Source organism: Alligator sinensis, unplaced genomic scaffold (genome assembly GCF_000455745.1).
Source record: "Alligator sinensis unplaced genomic scaffold, ASM45574v1 scaffold59_1, whole genome shotgun sequence".
NCBI lineage: Eukaryota > Metazoa > Chordata > Crocodylia > Alligatoridae > Alligator > Alligator sinensis.
Genome location: NW_005841878.1, coordinates 3507042 through 3532380, shown reverse-complemented (window position 1 = coordinate 3532380; position 25339 = coordinate 3507042). Strand labels below are relative to the sequence as shown.

General features: G+C 41.4%; 1 protein-coding gene across 13 annotated transcripts in view; it reads left to right on the top strand.

Moving 5' to 3' along the window:
* ENOX1 (ecto-NOX disulfide-thiol exchanger 1) overlaps positions 1 to 25339 on the top strand; it is a 542128-nt gene that overhangs the window by 5970 nt on the left and 510819 nt on the right. For 2 of the 13 annotated variants that reach the window (XM_025196186.1, XM_025196194.1), the window contains exon 2: positions 3581 to 3657. The exons of 9 other annotated variants lie outside the window; for them this stretch is intronic. The gene's annotated coding sequence lies outside the window, so the exon portion shown is untranslated. 2 more of the 13 variants (XM_025196195.1, XM_025196202.1) reach the window with 2 other exon arrangements.

Sequence of the window (25339 nt, the reverse complement as noted above, 5' to 3'; positions counted from 1 at the left end):
GATTGTGACATTTAAAGTGAGCTTGGATACATTGCTAATAGCCTTACTGCAGGAAGCAATTCTCCATTTTCATAGAGATGGAGTGGATAATCTAATGGGTCCTTTCCATATTTAAGTTTCATTCTCATTCAAGATAAGATGGAAAGCAGGTCACATTTTCGGCAGACCATGCTTGATATGGTCTCTCTCAGCCTACAGTGTTTACTTTGCCATAATGTAATTCGTGGTGTAAGAAAAACTGTCTTTGTGTTTTATAAACTTATATTGTGGTCTTACTCGGTGCTACAGGGTTCATCTGAGTTAGTACTTGGAGAAGGGACAGGCAAAGAACACCAGTGTAGGAAACCATGTTGTCTTTTTTTTCTTTTTCTTTTTTAACCTAAATATTAAGTCAACAGGTCAGTGTGATTGATATACAAGACACTGCTGCTGGAGCTGCCTTCTCTTCTCTACCTTCCTGCCACCCCTGTATTGTGCCCTTTACTCACAGCAGCTGTTTCCTGTGAGCTGGGTGGTCTTTAAGCAGCTGCTCATCAGGGTCTCCTGTCTTCTTGCTTTACTAGTGGAGTGGTGGATGGAGAGTGGGTCTACTTGCGCTGAAAGGCCAAGGAATCAGAAAATGCATTTGTGTAAGATGTCTCCGAGCTCCATGCCTGAGAATATACTGTAGGTGAGGTGCAATGTTTCCAGCTCTCACAATGTATGCAGTGCTTTTGAAGCTGGAATTATGCATTTATGTAAGACTCTGGTAGCATATTAAGAAACAAGTATGTTTTTTGAATTTTTTGTCCTCCAGCCAAAGATTAAAAATATGATGAATAGCAACTACAGACTTGGAATCCAGGACAATGACAATAACCAATAGCTTATTCTTTAAAAACAAATCATGTGCTCTAAGCCAGTTGCATCCTGTGTGTGGTCTGACTTTGGGCTTTTGAACTCCTGGGTTTAGTAATGAGTGGGGAAGAGAGTTGGTCAAAGTAGCTAGCCAGGTGAGATGGTGTAGGATTTATTGGCTTGATAAATGCATGGTTGGTCCCAAAGTCTTTCATATGGACTACAAGTGTTTGTAGAGCCAGGGCTTACTGACCATTTCATTTTGAAGCTGGAATGAGATTCTGCCTGTTACCTAGCTTCCTCTTTGGAAAGGTCTTTTTAGCATCTTTATTTTTAGCTTTAAAAAATAAGGATAATGAAAAGCCTTTCAATAAAATTTAAGTATACAGTTACTTGTAATACAGCCCTACAAATAGAACCTCATGGTATGGGTATACTTGATTGCATGGATAGATAATAAGGGAGACATGGTGTCTTCTGAGCAGATCTCTGGTTCTGCTCAGTAGGGTTAAGAGAATGAAGCTGTTGAATTAAAATATTTGGTTCCACAATTTTTGTATGCAGTTTCAGAAGGGTGTTCAGCAAACAGTAGAAGAAATTTAGATACTCAGAATGTAATTGCTGGAGTTGGAACTTAGCCAGGATTATCAGTGTTAACATCCTTCCAAGAAAGAAAAAAATGTTCTATAGGGAATAGGAGAGAAGAGTTATCCTCTTCCTGTTCTAATTCGCATAACCTATCTCTTTTTAAGGAGAAAAAGCCTGTACTTGCATGTGAGTATAGTAAAAATCTTATGTTGATAGAGGGTCTTATCCTGTAAAATGCTTAAGTTGTTCAAGTGATACGTGGGAGTGCTTCATACTAATGAAGAGCAGCCATTTCTGGACTAGAGCATGATAGTAACTCTATTTAGACATTTCTAATACACCTATTAGTGTGGTACACAAAAATCTCTATGGGTGGGAAGTGAAGAAGATATCAAACTGTCAGATATCCCACTTAAAATGGCACAGTGAATTTAGAGAGAGAGAGCGTGAAAACTGCATTAGAATCATCTTCCTAGAAAAGATGTGAACATCCAGACTGGAAAATTGCTGAGGGGTCTTTAATTGTGGTAAATTGCTTTATTTTTCATCTGCAAATAGTAAAATACTATGTTGGTATGAAATGCTGGCACAAGGTGTCCCCTAATTAGTTATGTATTCTGCGTATGAAATAAAAGTTTCTAACTGTCATAAGCTAAAGGAATTGTCCCTTGATGATAAAGACCTGTGCTTTGGTGATGGAGATACTTGGGTTGTTCCCTGCTGATGCTCCACAGTAGGATTAATAGTGCTGGATTCACTTCAATGCTAACTCAAAAGAAACTTACCAAATAAGCGATCCACTTAATTCAGTGAGAGTTTTCCTTGGAGTTGTGACATTGCTTAGCTTTGAGACCTTATGAGTAGTGGTCTACTTACTTCGCATTTTTTTGCAGAAATTGTGAAAAATGGCATTGTCTGCGATCTCCAGGAAATATCTCACTGGCTGGGATTTCCTGTGAAAATAACCTGAAGCTTTTTATTTATGTAATTAGTTGTTTTAGATGTCCCAATGCTCCCTGTGATACAAAGCCAACACGATTGAGGGCTACTGTCTGCTAGTGATATAGACTAAGTGAAGGCACCAGTCAGTGAAGTGAAAATTGTTCTGTGCCATCTTTTAAGAAGTTAAATGCAATGCTGTACTCTGTAGATGAGTGAAAAGCAAAATACATTTCTGCTCAGGACTGTGTAAAGCAGTTCCCTGTAGGAACTTTACATTCAGGTGGTGGTAAATTGATCGTCTTACAATTCCAACCAATTCAGTGGATGTAGAACATGCAGGCTCAGTGTATGGAGAAGTCTTCACGCTGTAGAGACAGAGAATGTCAGCTGCAACTACTAGTGGATGCTGCATGGTAGGGTTTAACAACTTAAATTAATTATTTCTATTAAGGTTAGCATTAATTAGTATTTCTAACTTTTTTTTTTGTAGAATGCAGCATATAAGAAGTTACGATATGTTATATATCCAGCATGAATTAAATTTATATGTATACTATATTTAACGTTAGGTTTACATTTTAACATTTAGATTTATAACAGTATGATAAATTATATGATATAACTTACTTTCCATGGGATTTGCTATTAAATTATATGGTGTATACCTCTTTCCCAATCAGTGGCAATGGGTGGGGCCCCTGGGAAATGCCCACCAATCAATTCTTCATGCCGTGAAAATTGCTTTGTCTCACCATGGGTTAAGTAGACCCCTACATATAAGATCACAGCCCAAGGTGGTACAGTTATAGCTACATGACAGAAGCTTATGTTTACAGTCCTCTGGGAGATGGGCAAATGTATATAAGCAGATCGGCTACAGATCTGCTAGCTTCAGAAAGTCTGCCTGTCCATGCTTGCTCTCGTCTCCCATCTGATTTTTCACAGTGCGCAGTGAAAATGTAAACAAAATGTGGTGGACGGGCACACATATAAGCAAGCACTCTGTACAGTGCTGCTAGCTTCAAAGAGCCTGCCTCTCCATGCTTGTTCCTGCCTCCCATCTGATTTTTTTCACAGTGCATACAGTGAAAATGTAAACAAAGTGTGGTGGACAGATTTGTTTGTTTCATGTCTTAAGAATTAGAAATTTTTGTGTGTAAAAGAGGGAAAAAATAATTCTGATTTCAGCTGTTTCTGGCGTTTCCTTTTCTAGTGATTCCTTCTCAACAAATGAAAGGCCATTCTGCCAGTATGTAATTGCAAGGAACACATTGGAAAGGTGTGAAGAAGGTACTTGTTTGCCAGTGAGAGTTCTGTGGATACTTGTCTCTTAAGAAATAGATGGAAACAGCCCCCTTTTATTGAACTAAGGAGCAACGGCTTGGTACAATGGCATGAATGGCATAAATTTTCAGTGACTAGAGAACTGGGCTTTAAATTTAAACTGCCAACCTGCAGGTGAGAGTCTTGGTACTCTGCCAATGTGCTGGGCTATCCAGTTGCTCATCAAGCTTGTAAGTATAAGGCACACTGCATGTTTAATGCTGTTACCTGAAGGGTGGTGAAAAACTCAGGTTTTAATTATAACTAACTTGGTTTTGGTGTCTTATTTTCTGGGGGGAGGGAGTTGGGATTTTTTTTCCATCTTTTTAATGTCTTTACTCAGAAATAAGTAAGGTGTTTAGAAAAATGTAAAGTTAAATGTACGTTCTGATTTCTGTCTGTGGATGGACACAAAATTACTAGAAAAGTAAAAGGGGAGGGAAAAAATCAAGTTCTTGCTTCTTATTAAACAATAAATAAGGTAAAAGAACTATGTAAAATCTGGAAGAAAAGGGAACCACTGTAGAGATGGGTAATTCAAGAGAGGGGCTTGGCTACTTGGTGTAATTAACTGTTCATGAATTATATAGTTCACTATTAGGAACTGTAAGGTAGGCAAGGAGTAAAATAGTTCAAGAAGGTACAACTGGTGGCCTCTAGGTTGCATGTGGCCTGCAAGGGGTTAACACGTGGCCCTTGGGCTCCCACCCAGCCATTGTTCTTACCCTCTGTGAAGGGGGTCTCTGGGTGCCCCCTCCCTTTTCTGGCTTCCACTTCCTGTCTCTGTCCCAGGGAGTCAGGTGGGGTGGCGCTGAATAGCCTGTGGTGCTGGGAGAGCTGGTGGCCTGAAGTACCTGTGCAGTGTAGTGCAATTGAGAAGCCCACGGCTGGGGGTGAGATGGGTAGTTTATTCATTATGCAGGGGGAAGGGGGCACCCAAATGTTGTGCAGCCCTGAGCTAGCTAATCCTATTTTTCCTCTTCAGTCTTCCCAGTGGTGAAGTTCTACTGATGTGAAAAGTATTCGGTGCTACACACTGGTGATGCACAGGGGATGCACATGCACCCCCTGAGATTGGCGGTGCACCCCCTGAGGAAAATTGCTTCTGGCAGTGCCTGTGAGCGGTCACTGCTCATCCCCATCCCCCTTGACTGCCTATGGGAGCTCCCTCTCAGCCCGCCTCTGCCACCGGCCTGGCTGCGGGAGCTCACCACCGCTGCCTGCGGGCAGTCGCCGTGCCCCCACAGCCTCCAGGGGCATGCGTTGGTCACGGTGCTATATATAGGTGATAACTTAAGAAAGCACCATCTAGTTTAGTGGTGCTCACACTTTCGGCACTGCTGGCCAAATGAGTGGTGGGGTGCCCATCCATGGGTTGGATGGGCCTGTGGAGCCCTGTGCCGCCTACACCTAGCCAGAACCTGATTCCAACACACAAGGGCTAGACAGGGGGGATGTGGGGCCTTGGACCCTGATTTGGCCAGGTGGAGGCAGCATGGGGCTCGCTGTTGCCCATGCTCAGCCAGGATTGGGCTCTAGGACTTCATAGACATTAGGGCTGGAAGGGACCTTGGAAGATCATCGAGTCCAGCTCCCTGCCGCAGGGGCAGGAAGTCAGCTGGGGTCATAGGATCCCAGCAAGATAAACATCCAAATTTCTCTTGAAGGCATTCAAAGTAGGTGCTTGAACCACCTCCGATGGCAGGCTATTCCAGACCTTGGGGGCTTGGACAGTAAAGAAGTTCTTCCTTATGTCCAGCCTGAGATGGTTTTGGAAGAGTTTATAACCGTTCAACCTTGTCATCCCTTGAGGCGCTCTGGTGAACAAACGTTCCCCCAAATCCTGGTGAACATCCCTTATAAACTTATAGTGGGCCATCAGAGCACCCCGGAGCCCGCGCTTTTCCAGGCTGAAGAGTCCCATAGCTCTCAGCCTATCGTCATAAGGTCTGTTTACCTGACCTTTGATCATGCATGTGGCTCTCCTCTGGACTCTATCAATCTTCTCAACACACTTTGAATTGTGGGGCCCAAAACTGGATGCAGTACTCCAGCTGCGGCCTCATCAAGGCTGAGTACAATGGGAGAATGACATCCTGGGATTTGCTTGAGAAGCATCTATGGATGCAAACCAGAGTTTTGCTCGCTTTACTAGCCGCAGCATCACAATGAAGGCTCATGTTCATTTTGTGGTCAATCATGAACCCCAAGTCCCTTTCATCTGTAGTGCTAGCCAGCGTAACACTGCCAAGCCTATAAGAATGCTGCAGGTTTCTCCTCCCAAGGTGGAGAACCTTGCATTTTTTGGTGTTAAACACCATCAGGTTCTTGCCAGCCCATTTCCTGAGCCTGTCAAAGTCAGCCTGGATCTCCTGCCTGTCGTCAGGTGTGGATGCTTTACCCCAGAGTTTGGTATCGTCGGTGAACTTGGCCAGTCCACTTCTGACTCCAATGTCCACATCGTTAATTAAGATGTTGAACAATATAGGTCCAAGGACAGAGTCTTGAGGGACCCCACTGCTCACAGGGCACCATGACGATTGGCTTCCACCAACCACCATCCTCTGGGTCTGACCATGGAGCCAGTTCCCCAGCCAGCAGATTGTGGTGGACCCAAGGCCGCAGTTGGCCAGCTCCTGTCCAGCTGCGATTGAGTTCCCAGGTCTCTGTGCTGCCCCTGTCTGGCTGGTATCAGGCTCTGGGAGCTTTGTGCAGCCCCCACACACTGTTCTGCATGCCTGATCTAGCACACAGAGCCATGGCCCATGGGGCTTGTCGCAGGATCTGTGGTAGAGCCTCATGGGCCAAGGGGTTGAGCAGCCCTGATCTAGTTTAACATCACCTTTAGGTATGTTAGTAGTAGGAAACAAGGTAGTGAATGGTTTGAAAGAAGAATTGTTTCTTTTCATTACAGATCTAAAATATAAGTATTGCCAAAAATTAAGCAACAGGATAGAAAAGATTTTTTGACACGCACAAATTCAGAAAATCAGTCTCTTTGGTCCTTCAAGATTAAATGGGCTATTGAATAAAAGTGAACGTTGAAGTGAAGGAGCAGAATACTGAGCAAGAATACTCATGTCCAAGTGTCTCATACGCAAAATTATCAAATTCTGCATATGAGACCCTTTTGATACCATCATTATCCACATTGAAAAATAGCTGTGATGATAATAGAAGTCCCTGTTCCAGCCATCCTGTGATTCTTTGACATCAGCCTAATTCTGGATGAATTGCTATCAAAAACTTAAACTGCTTGTTAAAAACAATAAAAGGTAGAGGCTTTATTTTGGTGCTGTTTTTTTTTTCCCCTTCGCCTTTGCGTGGTACAAAGTATGCATTTTAAAGGTGTGACTGAAGTACGTCATCTTGATCACGCCTCCTTCTGTATTTAATCTCTCAGTCTACTACTGAACACAGCAGATGAGGAAATCTAGGAAAAACAACTAAAACTGAACATGGATGTTAATGCAAGACGGCTGGCTAAATGTAAGGAATGACATGATCCTGCCTGCAAACATCTGTGCAAAGATAAATGCAGCCCCACTTAATCTATCATTTATGCCTCTGTAAAGACCACAGAACATTGTATCCAAGTTAACAATGAGGCCAGCCAACAGTGCTATAAAATGTATGGCAAAGAGGTGCTCTTCAGATGCTTGAAGGCCAAAATGATGAGAGAATTCATGAAGTTCAGTCAGTTTGACCTTCTGATGTTTGGCTGTTCAATACCCTGCATGCCATGGAGAATGAAGAACACATTGGAAATCTGGAATTTCAGTAATTGTTTACAAGCTGCCATCAACCTCATTACATGGAGGTTTATATCCCAGTTTTCTAATGATATTTAGTGACACTCAAGAAGATTGTGTCTGCTTTTTGATCCAAGTATTATAAGCACACTTTAATTGTATAGTGAGCATGACCTCATGGGACTGATGAAAATATAGTATGAATCTTAAACATCAAGAGGCTCCACAGAATGACTAAACTTAGCAAAGCAGAGGAAGTTAGTTTTATGGTTTCAGATGGACTATGACAGATTACAGGCTGATGTGTGCACTCTCCCAGTGGAAATCTGGGTCAGTCTAATTAGTGACCAAAGTACCACACAAACTAAAAAATAATATGTCTGAGAAGCTGTAGAAACTTAAGCACAGGTCTGATCATGAATAAAATGATCAAAGACTGAGAGGGAAAAGCCTGATTATATGGTAACTGGAATAAAACAGAGAGCCTTCTTTTATATAACTTAACACTTGAAAATTGAGATTCCTATCCTAAATCCATGTTTTTTAGGGAAATAATCACAATTCATTGCACCCAAATGGTGGAAAATAATGAAAGTAGAACCAAAGAGATATTAATGATTGAATTTCAGTTTTGAAATGATCTGCTCTATTTTTCCAGCCATTCTTTTAGCACAGTTTCTCCAAATGGGATATGTGGTGAATTTCTAAAGAGTATGCTAGAGAGTATGCAAAAAGATGAGAAGGAAAAGGGGAATTATACCTGGAAGTGAAGAACAACTACAGTTTTTCTTGGGTTTTTATAGATGTATGCTACCAGATTGTGGATCGACTTTGCAAGTGTCATATATATCTTTTCCCCAGGGGGAGTAGGTAGGGAGATAAGTTGGTGGTGGGGAGGGGCCACAAGGCCTCATTTCTTACCTTTGCAACATGATCAGTAACATTCACCTCATTTTTGACAGAAGTAGAGTAGTGAATCTGGCAATATTGCAAGCTTCAGTACAAACATGTATCCCTTTGAAAATATCTTCTGGACTCTCCTGTGCAACAAACTTAGTCCCAGGGCACCCCAATGGAGTTTCTCCTCTTAAAGTGTGCCCTGTCTCAAGTGTCCATTTGAATTAAATCTATAGGGCCAGATTCTGAATCACAGTGCTTTAAATCTGGAGTCATTTCACAGATTATGGGAGAATCTGTCTTGATTAACAGTTAGGAAGTACTGAGAGTCTGGTTCTTCATTCTTAAATTTCTGATATGGTCCAAGGAGGAATATTTAGCTTTATATTTCTCCACCTATCTAATTTATCCAAAGTTGTCTTCATTTTGGAGTGAGGTTCTTAAATTGGATTTTATTGTCAAAACCCATATAGCTAATGCATTATCTTAACTAATTGTATAGTTATCAAGTTACATAATGCTATCATAAACTTGAGTTACAGTGTGAGGACAATTGTTTTCAATAGAAAGGGACCATGTTATTATAAAGCCCATTATTGTGCAGTAACTGTGCAATTAACTCATATAACCTCTATGCTTGTTATGTCTTGTAGAAGCTCCAAGGTGACCTACAATAGGTCAGTTATATAAGAACAGGGACCCCGAGACTGAGGGTCAGTTTATTAGCACAATACTGTGGTTAAGATCAGAATTCACTGTAGTTGTCAATGAAACAGTTTTTTGTAAATTATCTCATTTAAGGAATGCTCATTTAAGGGTGTTGTGTACCTTCTAATTATTTGTATTATGAAGGAAAGATAAAAATGGATGGACTGGTGTTTATCAAGTACTTTTCTGGGCAGATATTTTAGAAAATATACTGTAACTGCATCACTGTGCAATGTGTTATTCACTAGTACCTATTTATGTCTCTCATTAAACTCAGTGCAGTGGGTGCTTCTTATATTCTGAAGGAAAATATTTCCTTTTATGTAGAGTGTATATATACTATTTTAAGCATTATAATAAAATGAAATTACTGTGTCATCCCTAGTATGTGTAGAACAAATGTTGATTGGGGCACCTGTTTGTACTTTCAGGGATCACTTCTATAGTTGATGACTAGAGAAGTGTGTCTGAAAGTGATTAATCTTGGTTTTTAGGGACCTTAGCTGTGTATTTCCTTATGGTCTGAATATTTGTGGGTTTTTGGTTTTTGGGGTTTTTGTTTTTTTAATATAGTACCTTGAATTGTAATTACCAACATGATGCTTGGGTTTGTTTTTTATTTAAAAAAAAAAAAAAAAATCCATGCTCTTTCAAAAGATTTACAAAAATATTTATCACAATTTTATTTATCAGCCTCTTTTTGGATTTCTGAAGTCTCTTTCAATTGTAACTTCTAGTTTTACTGCGGTACCACAGTAAATGTACAATGATTCACGTACAATGCCACCCAAAATAAAAGGCTTCTTCCATATCAAAATCTCCCACAAAGACCTTGAAGATATTTAAAAGCAGCTTCATAGAGATTGCTTGGCTAATTGGTTTAATAATTTATTTTGATAAATCAGTCATTGACAAATGATAGAAGAATTAAGTTCTGTGCCATAATAAATGTTTTGATAACTCTGCTTAATGAGAGCCCTTGTAATTACAAATGCAGGGTAATAGTAATACATACTGCTACATGGGATATTTTGACAGAATTGAGCATTGTACTTGTCCAGGGAAGATTGGTCAGCATAAAAAATGATCATCTCTGTGTTGTGCCAGATTTTTAGGCAGAAAAAGTCAGTTAGGAGTTGCCTCTTTATTTAGTCCTATTTTTATGAATAGGGGTTAAAGAGGGCTGTATGGAAGCCCTGTTTGCTCTACCCACAGATGGGACCAACCCCTAAGCCGTAGGCCTTGAATAGAAACTTTGTCAGTCCAAAGAAATACACATTTCACTTGTCCCTTTTTAAAAAACTTTTGGTTTTCCATGTAATTTTCAGAACAAAAATGATGTTGAGTTGCCATATCTGATACTTACTTACTGTTGCATCTGGCCCATCTGTATCTCTCTTTCCTGTGATTTTCTTCTTTCTATTACCTGGTCTACCTTTATTTCTGTTACTGTATTTACTCAACTATAAAATGCCCTCCCTCCCACCCCCATCAGTGAGGGTGGGGTGGGGTGGGGGGGGGAGTCCTTTGTCTTACATTTGCAAACAAAGTGGAGCCAGGGGGTGGGGGTGGGGGGTGGGAATGGGTGACTGCAGTGGCTCTTACTGGCCCTGAACCCGGGTCAGGGCCAGAATCGGACCCACAGCAGCCTCCTGACCCCGCTTCTTGTCTGCAGCTTCTCTCCTGTCTATGACCTTCACTCCCCCTTGCTGGCAGACACTGCAAGGGCTGCTCCATCCTGGAGCACAGCACGTGGAAGCTCAGCCCTTGTCTGGCCATGTAGCAGTCTCCGTGCTGCTCATTGGCTGGGCAGGAGGAGGCGGTCTACATGCTTCAGGCCTGGGAGTGGCTCCAGCTCAGGCTGAGGTCTGAGTGGCGGGGGAAGGAGCAGATACTGGGGATAGGGATAAGAGGCAGAGGCTGTGGGGATGCAGGTGGCAGGGGGTGGGGGGATAGGAAGGTTGTTGGGAGAAGAAGTGGGCAGGGTAGAAGGCAAGAGGGCTGTCTGACTTCCCTCCATATCTCTAGCCACTGCTTTCCCAAATGTAGCAGTGTGTATTGTGGGGAGTGGGGGAGAATTCAAGACAACCCTCCAATACTTAAAATCTATACCTGGAAAAGTATAATAAATGTATACATTTTCAATATATAGAATTTAATTATTTGTGGCAGGGGAGGGAATCATCTTATAGTCAGGGTTGTCTTGCATTTGAGTAAATACAGTTAATTCTCAGTCTTGCTTTTGTGTTCTCTGTCTGTCTCTCTCTCTCCGTCTCATTCTTTCTCTGTGTTTTTTATTTCTGTAATATTCTGCTGCTCATTTTCTTCCATTTCATTTTCTTCTCTTTTTTTTTTCTTGTTCCATCCTCTCTCTAGTACTGTTTTTCCTGCTTCTGTTCTGTTTTTTTTTAAATTTTCTTTTTTCCTCTGCCTTTCTGCAATCGTTCTTTTGATTGCAAACCTGTTTATTAGGAAAATGAGTAGGCTGCAGGATCTAACTCTTTTAATTGGAGCAAGTTTCAAGTGTGACAGGTTCTTTTTTTGGAATGTTGTCTTACTTGATCCTGTTGTTTGGTGTTGTGTTGTATGCTGTCATTAATGGGTATTTATATGTCACTGATTTGTATTTTATGTCCTGTGTGATAAAGATTGATGTATGCCATCAAACCATGTACTGTGTAGTATTTTCAATAATGTATGTATCACTAATTGTATATCTTCAGACACGGCACCTTGGTTTTCTCCCTTGGCAGAATATTGATTTTTTTATTTAATTTATTTTACTGTCTGAAGTATGTTTCTATTAATTGTAATCTTCCCCCTTAGTGATCCACTTTTCTTTGTTATTTCTAGTCCTACCCCGTAGGTAGTTGTACAGTAGGATTAGCCAGTTCAGAGTTTTGATTTTCCCAAACAAAGCTCCCTACCTGTGAACAATAAGGATCCTGACTTTTGAGGTAATACAGAGGGAATTATTGGTATAGTACAGTGTCTCTTACCCCTTTTATTATAGGGTAAGTCAATAGGATGTGTTTTTTATGTGTTTTAAAAATGTCACTAATCCTAAATGCTTAAGAACTGTACTCTTATGTCCTTTGGTTCAACACTATAATGTGAAATATTTAGTACCATAGGAAAGCTAAATTAGTGGTGAGTCAAAGTAATTAAGGGAAAGTAAATAATCTCCAAGGTTCTCTGTTCCCCATGAAACTAATTTCATATCTTATCCTTCATGTGTTTAAAAATAGTTCCCTGCTAATTCAAGATGCTTGTGTACTGTGTGAATGTGAAGTGCACTTCAATTCTATTGAAAGGATAGTAGATTAGGGAGTTATTTTCAATGGGTTGATTTTCTCTCTCTCTCAAAAAAACACCAAAAAAAGAGAGGCATTCATTTTGTCAATATGAGTGAACAAATCCTGCTGTACAAAACAGTCTTGACATGTGTACACTGGCGTAGGTGATGAGCCAACAATCTTGCTCTAAGTTGTGACAGGGCAGGTTTTTTAGTCTTAAATGCAAGGATAGGGGAAGTATTTCTCTCTCTACCACGATGTCTTTCTTCTCTGCAGCACTATTAATTAAGCTATCACATGCACATCCTTTTTACCTGTTTTACCTGTGATAGATGTGTGTTTGGACCATATAGATTAGTTTTGTTTGTTTTTTTCCATCCATGAAACGCATCCATTTTATGTGCTGCATGTTTTAGTCTAACTAAAGTACTGAAGAGCTGCAGTATTGCACTGTACTGATTTGATGGTGGTCTGAAGGGAATGTTACAAGATAGCACTGTCAGCTCCTTCAATATCTCTTGTAGTTATCTTAAGAGGACTAATGTATGTTCATGATATGTCTCTGGTTTGCTGTGCAGAATAAAATAAATCTGAAATCTATTTCTTTATTGCCCATTAGGTTTTTTTTTTTTTAGGTTTAGTTTTTCTGCTGTCCAAAGAACACGGTCTCTGTAAAATGTAGTCTGTCTTGCCCACAGAAAAGTATTGGTGGGCAGCAATAGAGCTAAAATAGCATGGGACCACTTAAGTCCCAGTGTTCAGTATACATCCTGCATGATTATTTTGACTCTGTCTGCATCTCTACACCAGTAGAGATGCTGCTTGTCTTTTTAAAAGACCGGGCATACAGATCTAGGCATGAATTAATTTGCTGAGGGAAGTCGGAGGTAGGGCTTTATTCTGGGTTTACAGCATTTCCATATACATTGGGGAAGCTGTTGCACCAGAACTTCTTGTAGTTTGAGAGAGTATTTCTCCCAAGTCCTAACACTAGTCTAGGAGGATCTGAACTCAGCTGTATTATATACAGTGGTCATCCTCATGCTCTCTGAACTCACTGAGGAGTTCTTTGCAAAAAGTTGATTCCTAGCTCTGGCCCTGTAGATTTGGTGAATGAAGGGAGCCATTAGTGGGTACCATATTCTTCAGCGCAAGTTAAACGCATTCTCTGTAAAAGGGCATTCTGTGGCCTGTTATCTGTGGTCAAAAGCAGCTTTTTATTAATCTGTCAAAGAAAATGCTGAAAATAATTGGAGAAATGACTTGAGGGAGGGAAAAGCAGAGTTAAAGAGCATTAGTAGGAGGTTGATGTTGCTGGTGAAACCAGACTATTTTTAAAGCTTTCATACGCTGTGTGGGGTGTATAAAACATACCTTCCTTTTTTTTTTTTTTTCCTGAGAGGAGCCATGATGTTATCTCAGTAATTGAAAATAATCTTCTAAAGTTGCTCCTTAACTAGACTTACATGATCTTCTTTTAAATCAGCTGTTATCTTCCCATGAATTTCACAGTAAATGTTGCTGCTGCCTGTGCTTGGATGGCATGGTCCTGTATAACAAATAAAACTGAGTGCATTCCTTTCATGATGCAAAATAAAGCGTTTCTAGCCTAATTGCAATGGTTCTTGGCAGTGCTGCTGAAGTTGAGGATGCTTATAGGTGTTTCCATTATAAATTGCATTTATGAGAGGAGTTGGATGGCTTAATTTTCACTAGATAGAAGCTTGGTGTGTCATCTGCTAAGGTAAAATGGTTTCATTTTATTCCCTTGTCTGACAAAGGAAAAAATGAGTTCTACAATATGCATAAAAACCACTTTTACTTTGTTTAAAAACGCTCTTTGGTCACAACATAACATTGTTTAATGTATTTGATTCTTGGGGCTCTGAACTGATATGTCATTGTGCACATCTGCATGGGCTATTCCTGTGTTATTCATGAAGTATGCACTGCACTGCCTATCTAAAAAGGGATCAAGAAACTCCCAAAGGTATGGAAATAGATGCATTGAACAATCTGTGTAGTCTCCTCTTTGAACAAACACAAGTAATATAGTTGCCTAGGTTAAGTGCCTCTGGGCAATATTAATGTATGTGTTTCTTACCTACAAGGGATGTTGCCAGATGAATTCTTCATATTTTCATTAGTGTTGAGCAATCCTTGTAGACATCACTCACTAGTCATATCCATCACAAGATTATTTGTGCATGTTATATATTTTATCCTTTTCCCACGCATGATGTTAAATCCAGTTTTAAATCCAAGTGTTAAATCCAGTTTTAGTTGTTAGTTATTTTTGGAGGGGTTTAAGAAGGGAGGAAATATATTTTGATTAACTTGGCCACATTCCAGGAAAATGCCGTGAAACTGTTCTCTTAATACTATGTCTAGTAGACTTCCTTTTGAGTTTCATGGAAATACTGGTAGGAGCAGGGTTTGTTTTTCTGCGGGTTTTTTTTGAAGGAGGTGGAGACTTTTGAGAGCTCTCCTAGACAGTAATTCATATACCCAGGTTCAAAGCCTGTTGAAGTTAATGATGTGGATCTTTCAATTGACCTTGCAAAATGTCTGCAGAAGTCTGAAAAGGGCCTACAACTATAACTTTTGAGAAGCATTACTAGTCTAGCTGGCTGTATAAATCTCAATGGAGCATTCATGCCAAGTCCCAATAATGTTAATTGGAAAGTATTGTCAGGGATCCTGGCTTTCTCCGTTCAAAAAATAATTCTCTGATTAAAATTTTGCAAATTCTCTTATTAAAACCCCCCAAATTCATGATTAAAATGAAATGCTACTGAATGTGTGTATGTGTTTGTATGTATCAGTTGAACACAACGTTTTATTGAGATGTTTACAATTTTAAAGCAATTTAGAAGCCCACAAGTGCACTATAATAAAACAAATGCTAAATACCCATACATTTTGGCATTTGATTTGGGGTTTTTTTATCATGGAAAATCAGAGCTCTCCCTGCCCCCTTTTCTCACCAGGACATGGGTCCATCTGCAGCTGTCTCTCGCCACTGCTTTGTGGTGGTGAGTAGCCCTGATATGCCAGTGCCTTGCCCATGCCATTGCCCCTCACTCCTGACCTGCAGCCTCCTTGCTGGTGCCCCTCACTCTGCAACCACAGCCCCTTAGGCCTGTTGGCCCCCCAGAATTGCATGTGGGGCAGGGGCAGGCTGCAGTAGAAGAACCTTCTACTGTAGGCTCAGGGATCCCTGCCCTGCTCCTGCTGCCCTTCCCCTGGGGCCTCTGCAGCCCAGTGAGCGGTACCTGGTGTGGCAGGGCAGGGTGGCATGGGGTGGGGTGGGGGAACTTGATGCTACTGCTGCTGCAAGGCCCACACTGCTGCCTCCGCTGCTGCTGGGCAAGCAGGGTGTTTCTTGCCATGATGACACAGGGCTCGTGGCAGGGGCATCAAGCTTCCCCGCCTTGGTCTGTTCTGCCCTGCTATGCCAGGTCCTGCCCACCAGGCCATGTAGGCCCTGGGGGAGAAGGGACAGCAGGGTGGGGAGCCCTGAATTCCCAGTGGGCAGCCTGACTCTGCCCCATGCACAAATCTGTGGGGCACATGCCCCCCATATGCTCCCAGGATGACACACAGCAGCAGGTTTACAGCCCCCTCTACTCCCCTGGATGAGCCAATTGTGGCCCTGTCCTGCACCCTGCTTGGGGCCTGTGGCCGTGCATGGCCCTGGGCCTCAAGCCCCACACACTGCCCAGGCTGAGCAGGAGCCCCAGCTCTACCCAACTCCCTCCTTCAGTTCCCCCTCACCCCTGACTTGCCTGCAGGAGCTGCTTTCCCGGCTGCCTAGCGGCCATGTGCATTTGTGCATGCAGGAGCGGGGCCTATGGTGAATTTTCAGGTGCCTATAGCCCCCAGCGTAGCCCTGCTCCCAGCGCCGCCTGGAGTGGCTCTGGCCCCAGCCTGCAGCAGCCAGCCCCGCTGGCATGCAGATCCAGGAGCACACATCTTGCCTGACACGCCCTGCTGGATTGTGTGCCTTTCCCCCTGCCACCCCAGCAGCCCTCGGACAAGCTGTGCATGGCTTCGTCCACCGTCCTGGCTGTGCAGAGCCTGCCCCTGCTCCAGCCCCTCTCCCTCCATCCCTGTTGTTTTGGGGCGGGGGGCAGATCGAGGCCCCAGTGATGAGGGAGGAAGTGGGGCTAGGGCTGGGGCTTCGATCTCCCTCTGCCTTGATCTGTCCCCTCCCCACACACTTACCTGCTGTGGGGTGGGAGGAAGGGGGTGGCATATGGTTGATCTTGAGGTTGCTTTTAAATGCCAAAGGTGATCGCCTACTTAAAAACGTTGGGAGACCACTGTTCTACATGCTGTATAAGATAGTTAACTCATTTTGTCTATCAGAGTGGTAGGTGCTGTTTGGGAATTATTCAGTCTGACAGCTTATTTGTACTTGCTACCTGAATTTCCCTGAATACGTATAAATATATCATGTTAGGTTTTCCACCAAGCTTTTTGGGCCCATGAGAAGTCTGGTCTGGAAAAAAACTCTATAAAATAGAATGAATAGTTTCTGTCACTAGTAAATCTACATTTAGAAATAAATCTTGTAAGTTTTATTATGGTTATTACTTCATTTAAAAAAAATAATAACAATGGTTTCAGGTTTTTAAGTACAAACAAATCTAAGGGCACTATTTTGCCTAGCTTAGGCACACCAGTTCCTTATGTCGTTTTACGCAGTTCAGGCTTGTATTTGAGCAAATTGGAGATATGTGCAGTGGAAGTTTAGATACACTAATCAGGCACACACAAATGTGTGCATGCCCAGACATTATTCAGGCTGATAACTCCTTGCATTGTTATATGATTTTTAATCTAAGTATTTCAAAGTGATACAAATGTGTATTTTTTTTTTCAGAGGCATCAGAGTAATGCATTCAGTTTTCTTTTTTAATTTTGATTTTAGTCTTACAAATTCATGTCTTCTCTTTACCATTTAGTCTGGAATTCAGTTGTTTTTTTGGGTTTTTTTTTTTTTTACACAAGAAGAAAAGCAAGAGAAATTAAAAAAAAAAAAAAATGGACCACTGCAGCCAGCAGGATGGAGTATTGCTGTTTATCATTTGATCCTACTTGTGTGACCAATATAGCACAAAATCCCCATTGTACTTTTCCTCTGACAAATTCCATCCTCCTTTGCTTCAGTCCTCTGCCAGTGATTACTCAGACAGATGGTCTTTGCAGTATGCCCATGAGTTCGACAAATATGAATTTATTCTAACTCAAATGGAACATTGGGGGATAAAAGTGTTAGGAGTAGGACAAAAAAAGGAGAAAAAGTGAAATCTTGAGAAGTATCTTCTGCTTTGTTTTTTAAAACCCAGCCCATTTCCTGCTTGTGTGGGAGGTACTAAATTTTTGCGTAATCCAAATAGGGTAGAAGGAGCATTAGAATTCTGTAGTATTCTGCTATAATGACAGTCAGCCTTCTGAAACATAATTTGCTATAATGCCCTGCTTTCACATATTATTTATCTTTTGATCTATAAAAGCTCATTGCTTGGTCCCTGCCGCCTCTTTGCAGCAGTATATAAAAACACATAATTTACTCTTTAGTCTTGAAAGACTTTGAAAGATTCACACATTACTTGGCTATATACTATACCCACAAACACATTGTCAGGAAATAATCTGAGAGAGAGACAGGGTTGGGGACAGGTGGGGTGACTCTTGGGAAAACAGGCTGATTTTTATTTTGGGTCTATAATTCCCTGGCAGAGCAGTTCTCTCAGGTGACTGGAGGTGATCTCTTCCTACATACTCTTCTTGTCTAATGCATGTTTTAGAACATTCTACTGAAGTTGAAATATCTATAAAATATTTTGTAAGGACCTTGAGTACAATCTTACCCTGGGACATCAGGTGCACACATTTTTAACTGTTCATCGCACTAATGGACAAAATACTAGATGTATGCAAACAGAATGGGCCAGGCTAGCTCAAGGTACAGACAAGCCATATAAAAGGGATGTAAAACAAGATAGCTGTCCAGTTATGGATTCTCTTTGGATGGGGACTTCGGGTCTTTTCCCATCAGAAAACTGGGAAGCAACATAAAAAGCAATTTGAACCATTACTCAAAAGGGATGTGGAGAGGCCATTGCTGCCCTCTAGTAGTCTCGGGAGGACACAATGGCTTCTTCAGAACACTTACTGGTTGCTGGATATTAGAGTAGCTGTAAGGCTGCATTGAACTGAGCTGGAGAATCCCTTGGCTCCCATCTAGCCTCAGGATGAGAGGAACATAAATGCTGGCCTTTGAGGTCCCCCTTTAGTGTCTTCAGAGCTCAGCCTATCCAGAGGGCAAGCTGATTATTTCCAAATAAGGTGTCTCAGGCAGTTCAGTACAGATGTATATAGAATAGACTTAGTGATCCTGAAGGGGTGCTCATTTATTTTCAGATGGGTTTGTCTTCTCTGCCATTCTCTAAAAGATTCACAGTATGATCTCAGAATCTAGAAACCACAGGATTTTTTCTTTTGTAAATTATTTTTTTTTTTCTCCTCCCTTTTCTTCTAGGAATGACAAAGCTGCCTTTGGTCAATTTTATCTGTCTTTTTGTTTGATGTTTCTAAGGGTATTTTTCCCCCTTAACTTTTATCATGGAGCTAAAGTAAAGATAGGTACAACTAAGGAAGTAATTTAGGCATGTGCATTTGAAAATGATGGCCTTGGTTCCTCATTTCAACTTGCTTTTCAAAGGTAACATGATCAGGATGAGAACATTAACAGAATCACCACATCAGTTGGGTGATAGTTATGGCTGCAGAGAAAAGCCTTCACTTTTGTTTGCTGTGTGTAGTGTTCAATTCCTTTAAATAATATAAATGGGAGAATTATCCCAATGGATATCAGTGTTGATCTGCCTCTCTAGAAAGGTCACTTATAATTACTGCTTATCATTTTGGAGATTTGTTCAGATTTGTCCCTGAGTGTTCTGTAGATTTGTGTGTGGGGAAACTTGTGCAATGGCATGAAAAGTGTGTATAATAGGAGCATATTATCTGGAAATGTGGAGTTTTCATTATGGGGTATAGGAAAATTCCTTGTATTGCAGCTTCTTCTCCATGACAAGTTTAAGGCTATAGATTAAGGTGAATCTTTCTTGTCTGAGGAAGTCTGGATAATACGCTTTTAACAGCTCATCCACAAAACACATAGTCTGGGGTCTCCACCAGTCCAAGTATTTTCCTTTTTGAATTGATCGTTATTTTTGGCAGAGGTTCCTGGAGATTCAACATAAAAAAAATTAGAGAACTGCAGAATTTTGGCATTCTTTCTTCTGAGATGATAACCCTTCAGATGAGAACCAAAAATGTGCATAATGTTTACAACTGATTTATATTGTGATGTAAAAATCCTGGACAAACAAGAAAAACTTTTTACTATGTTTAAAAGGGATGGGTCCTTACTGTATGTGTAAAACTGATCCTGTGAAACTGATTTATGTCTGCTTTGTCTCCTCAGTAAGTGGAAGCTAAATTGCTGTAATTTAGCAGTTTAGTTCAGGAGTAAACCACTTCAGTTTAGCTTCCACTTATTGCAGAATAGATAAGGATTCAGTAAGTTACTATGGAACAGCTGATGTGGACAATTCTCCCTTTCTTCCCCCATTAGCTAAAATTGTTTTGTCTATCCATACTGTTTGCTTGAAATTCTCATTAGGGTTCTTATACATGTGCGCGAAGCCCGCTTTAACATGCTGGAAATCCAGTGTGTCGGAGCAGACTCGATTAATTGAGTCTGCTGGAGCATGGAAACTGATATACTCCGGCAGCCTTCTGCGACATGTGCATCAGCAGTGCAGTGAATTTCTGCGCTGAAAAAATGGCGGCGGGGCGCTTTTGAAAAAAAACATATTCAATGAGTTTTAATTCAGGGTGCCCTGCTGCTGTTTTTTCTTTTTGCTGCTGATGCACATGATGCGTGGGTGCTTTTTACTAATTAAAGCACCTGGCTCCACGTCCTGCAGCATGTGTAAAAATGCCCTTATAGACTAAGGTTAGAAAATAAGAAATAACTTACTTATAAACAATCAAATACTTGCTGTAGCAGGACAACTTTTGCAGTTTTATATGTGTATTCCCATAGGATTGCATGGGTGAAGTGAAAAGAACAAATTTTATCTTCATAAGTTAAGGGGAAAATCTCTTGGTTTTTTTTTTTTTTTTTTTTTTTCAAGTACGGGGAGGTCTAGTTCCACAGTGGGAAGGAGATGTGTTCTTAATCTGCTGCTCTATTGACATAATTAGTGTATTACTATTAAACCCAGCAGTGCATTTCTGTGGGTACTTCATTCTGTAGTAATCCATTCAATAGATATTCATCTCCATTCACCTGTGAAAAACCAGTCTTAACGGAGTATAGCTGCATTTTTTTCCTTGAACATGCTGTATTTGATATAACCATATAAAGGAGGACTAGGAATTATTTTTATCATTTCAGAAGTGGTGAATAGACTTGTTTCAAAAGTTAATTTGGAGACGGTTGGTTTGAGGATTTGTGGAGTCTCCCAATATACAGATTATGAATTCTAGTTAAATTTATAAAACTGCTGTATCATTGAATGTGTACATAGCCTGCTATAAACTGTCAAGGTTTTGTCAGACCAGATGATGAAAGGCTGCAAAATCTTGATAGCTCCCATCCAAGGGGATGGTTGAACCCTCTAGAAACCAGCCACTCCAAGTTTGTCCGAAGGGAAGGGTGGGTTTGAGGTACTGGACTTTTCTCAAGGAGCAGACCAAAGAGATGAGAAGCTGAGAGGAATATAGGACAGGTAGGCCACTGAGTCTAGTTACTGAGTCCAGTTCTGATTTCACAGTCAGCCATTTACCCAAAGACACCTGTAAATCACAAATTCAAACCCTTGAACATAGCTGTTAGGCATAAAGCTATATATAGCAGAAACCCCACAACATGCCCTGGGTAAAAGCATGGAATACGAGGTCATTGCCAGTTAATTCCCTGCCACTAGAGTGATAAAAAAGTAATTGGTTAGTATATACTCAGAGGATCTTAGGAAGTGGACCATACTACAGAGGAAGGTCAAAACCAGTGCAGTCCTTGCTATTCTGACCTGGGGGAACAGTTCTTCATGACTTCAAATTCAGTGACCCTGAGCAAAAGAGAGACCCTTACACTCAGAAGCTCTTAGTTCTAAGTACTGGCAGGAACACCTGTACACAATAGTCAAAAACCCCAGCCTTAGGTGTAGCCAATGATTTAGAGGAATATGGACCTCACTTCATGCCCTCCAGAAGCCAGTGGCATTCATGAAGGGGAAGAGAATTCTTTCCTGGCCCCTATAGGCAACAGCCTTCAAATGTGCAATTTCCAGATACCTGCCACACTGCAAGAGTGTATGTATCTCTGCATGCTAACATGGGCATTGCAAGTACTTGATTTTACATATCTCATATACTGACTTGAAATTCTGCCCTCCTATTGTATCATACTATGCCGTCTATAAAGTCATTGAGTTCAATCTGAAAATGGTTCAGATTCTCTGCACCACTAGTTTGCTTATTCTAACATTTCACTTCTGAGAGTTGAAATTCTTCTAATTTCCAGCTCAGTTTTTTTCCACAACTGGTTTGTACTGTTAGATCTTATGCAGGTATTTATTTTTTAGCCTAAAAAAATCTTCCTCTTTAATATTCACTCCATTAATGCATTTGTAAAACAAAACAACCCCCCCATCCCCGATACCTTCTTTCAGTCTGCATTTATTTAAGTGAAACAAGCCAAATGCCTTTAATCTTTTTTAAGATAAGGTCTCCATTTCTTTAACTATCGGAGTGGACCTTCTTTGTACTTGTTCAGTTAATTTACTGCCTCTCTCTTTTAAAAAAAAAATTAAAAAATATATATTTTTTTAACTTTGGTGATGCTGGGCACATCTATGTGTTTAAGGTGCTTTTGCTAATGCACATTACATTTAGTACTTCCACTGTGAGATACTAGAAAAAGGTGCATTAGGCTATTTTAATGCGCATTAGCAAAAGTGCATGGTGTTTTTGTGATGCTTTAATGCACATTAAAACAGGCTAATGCATATTAAAGCACACATGTAGACACACACACAGTATTCTAAAAGGCATGGTACCTTCCACAGTGGTACTAATACTTGTTTCTACTCCATATGTGCTGCCTAACACACCCCAGAATTGTATTAGCCTTTTTCACAGCAACATCACACTAGCAGCTCATGGTCATCCTATGATCGATTAATATACCTAGGTCCCTCTCTCTATCAGTTATCTCCAGTCTGCACACCCCCATCTTATAGCTACAGTAATTGCTTCTGGTCCCTAAGTGCATGCCTCTGCACTTTTATACTATTAAACTTCCAGTTAGTGAAACTCATCTCTCATTGTAACCTGAAGTAGCCTCCTTTTCAGCCAACTCCATATCTATCTCACAATTATTGTTATTAAGCCCATCATCTCTTTGCTGCCAAGTATTTTCCAAAGAGGTGCAGTATCGAACACTTGGTTTAAATTAAGCCTACTGCATGGTTCTTATCGGAGAAGTCAGTTATCTTTTCATAAAAGTTTATTAAACTAATTAAATATAGTTTTTCTTGGAAAAAAAAAACACCTTGTCTTTTGTCTCGTTTCTTGTTTACTTCCATATTTTATTTTTTCCTTTATTATGTGTCAAAGGCCTTATATACTATCAAAGCCAAGCTAATGGATTAATGGTGGATCTTATAGAAAACCCAGAGCCTGGTGACTTCAGGGGGAGTTTGAGGGACACAGAGACATGGGAACCTTGGGTATTTGTAGCACAAGGGTGTAAGGTTTTTAGCATAAAGGTTTGGCTTAGCTGAAAGACTGGTAGAGGAAGAAGGAAACACTGTGCATGGGAGGTAGAGAGATTTCATGATTCAGAGAAGCCATCTATGAAGAGGAGAGATTCTGGACTCCTTAAAGGATTCTGACTTAAGATTCAATTCTTGAAAAAATGTTTCAAGATTGATGGAGAAATTGAGAGAGGAAAATGCATGTGGCTGTAAAGTAAAGAGTGGTTGGCTTTTGAAACTCATACATAGTCTGTGTCTGTCTCTTGAGAGGTAAACTAAACCCACAGTGCTCACAAGGTTGGGGCTCTGAGAAAAGCCATGTTTAAGCTATTGGGGAGGCTGGGCAGAGGAAGGTCTAAGACAGCTGGGCTCTGAGGGTCTATGAAAGGATACTAAATGGACAAAGTGCCTCAGCCCAATAAGAATGCCAGAGAAGTCAAGGGAAGAGGTAGGGCTGGAGCCTATCACAGACCAAAGGATACATAAGAGCACATACTCTGAAAACATAGTAGTTTTAGGGTAATGGGTGCAGTTATAGATAGGGATTGCCCAAATTGAGGAGGTAGGCGGTCAATTTTTGCTGGCAGATCATTAGGCTGACTGCCATTTTCTCAGACTTATCGTGGTGGGGGCCCCCACACCTTTGGACAAGGAACCCTGGTGGCCTCGTCCTTACCTCTGATTGTTCGAGAGGGCAATCCATTCTGTGACCCCGCCCCTTGTCACTGTTTGCCTGAGAATGATGTCCCTTGTGCTTCCGCACCTCCTGCTGCTGCTGATGCGTCTCCCCCAACAGGTTGCACGGCTGGACTGCAGCAGCCATGCGGACTACTGGATCCCACTGGGGAGCTAGCATTTTAATTTCTGTAAGTTGTTTTTTTTTTCCACAGATGTCGTGGACATTGTTTGATTTTTGTGGACAATGCCTGATAAAATGATTTCCACAAAATTGTGAATTAAGTAGGTCCATATTTATAGGACCCAAACATGGCGGCCTGATGATCATCCATGTGGGAGAGCTATACTGGGGCTGTGTCCAAGTGCAGAAATATGCTCACTGGGGCTTAATCTGTTTTTCAAGTGTTCTTTTTTCCTTCACCTGAACTGATACATATTCGTTTGTGTGTGTGTATACATTTTATTTGAGTATTTTATGTATTCTGATTGGTGGGTAAACCAGGAATTAGTACTTTCATAGATTCATAGATGTTAGGGTCGGAAGGGACCTCAATAGATCATCGAGTCCGACCCCCTGCATAGGCAGGAAAGAGGGCTGGGGCTAGATGACCCCAGCTAGATGCCTGTCTAACCTCCTCTTGAAGACCCCCAGGGTAGGGGAGAGCACCACCTCCCTTGGGAGCCCGTTCCAGACCTTGGCCACTCTAAATGTGAAGAAGTTCTTCCTAATGTCCAGTCTAAATCTGCTCTCTGCTAGCTTGTGGCCATTATTTCTTGTACCCCCCGGGGGCGCCTTGGTGAATAAATACTCACCAATTCCCTTCTGTGTCCCCGTGATGAACTTACAGGCAGCCACAAGGTCGCCTCTCAACCTTCTCTTGCGGAGGCTGAAAAGGTCCAGTTTCTTTAGTCTCTCCTCGTATCGCTTGGTCTGCAGACCCTTAACCATACGAGTGGGCCTTCTCTGGACCCTCTCCAGATTATCCGCATCCCTCTTGAATTGCGGCGCCCAGAATTGCACGCAGTACTCCAACTGTGGTCTGACCAGCGCCCGATAGAGGGGAAGTATCACCTCCTTGGACCTATTCGTCATGTATCTTTTGATGCACGGTAAAGTGCCATTGGCTTTTCTGATGGCTTCGTCACACTGCCGACTCATGTTCATCTTAGAGTCCACTAGGACTCCAAGATCCCTTTCCACTTCCGTGCCACCCAGCAGGTCATTCCCTAGGCTGTAGGTGTGCTGGACATTTTTCCTCCCGAGGTGCAGCATTGCATTTTTCTCCTTGTTGAACTGCATTCTGTTGTTTTCTGCCCACTTGTCCAACCTGTCCAGATCTGCTTGCAGCTGTTCCCTGCCCTCCGGCATGTCCACTTCTCCCCATAGCTTTGTGTCATCTGCAAACTTGGACAGAGTACACTTCACTCCCTCATCCAAGTCGCTGATGAAGACATTGAAGAGTATCGGTCCAAGGACCGA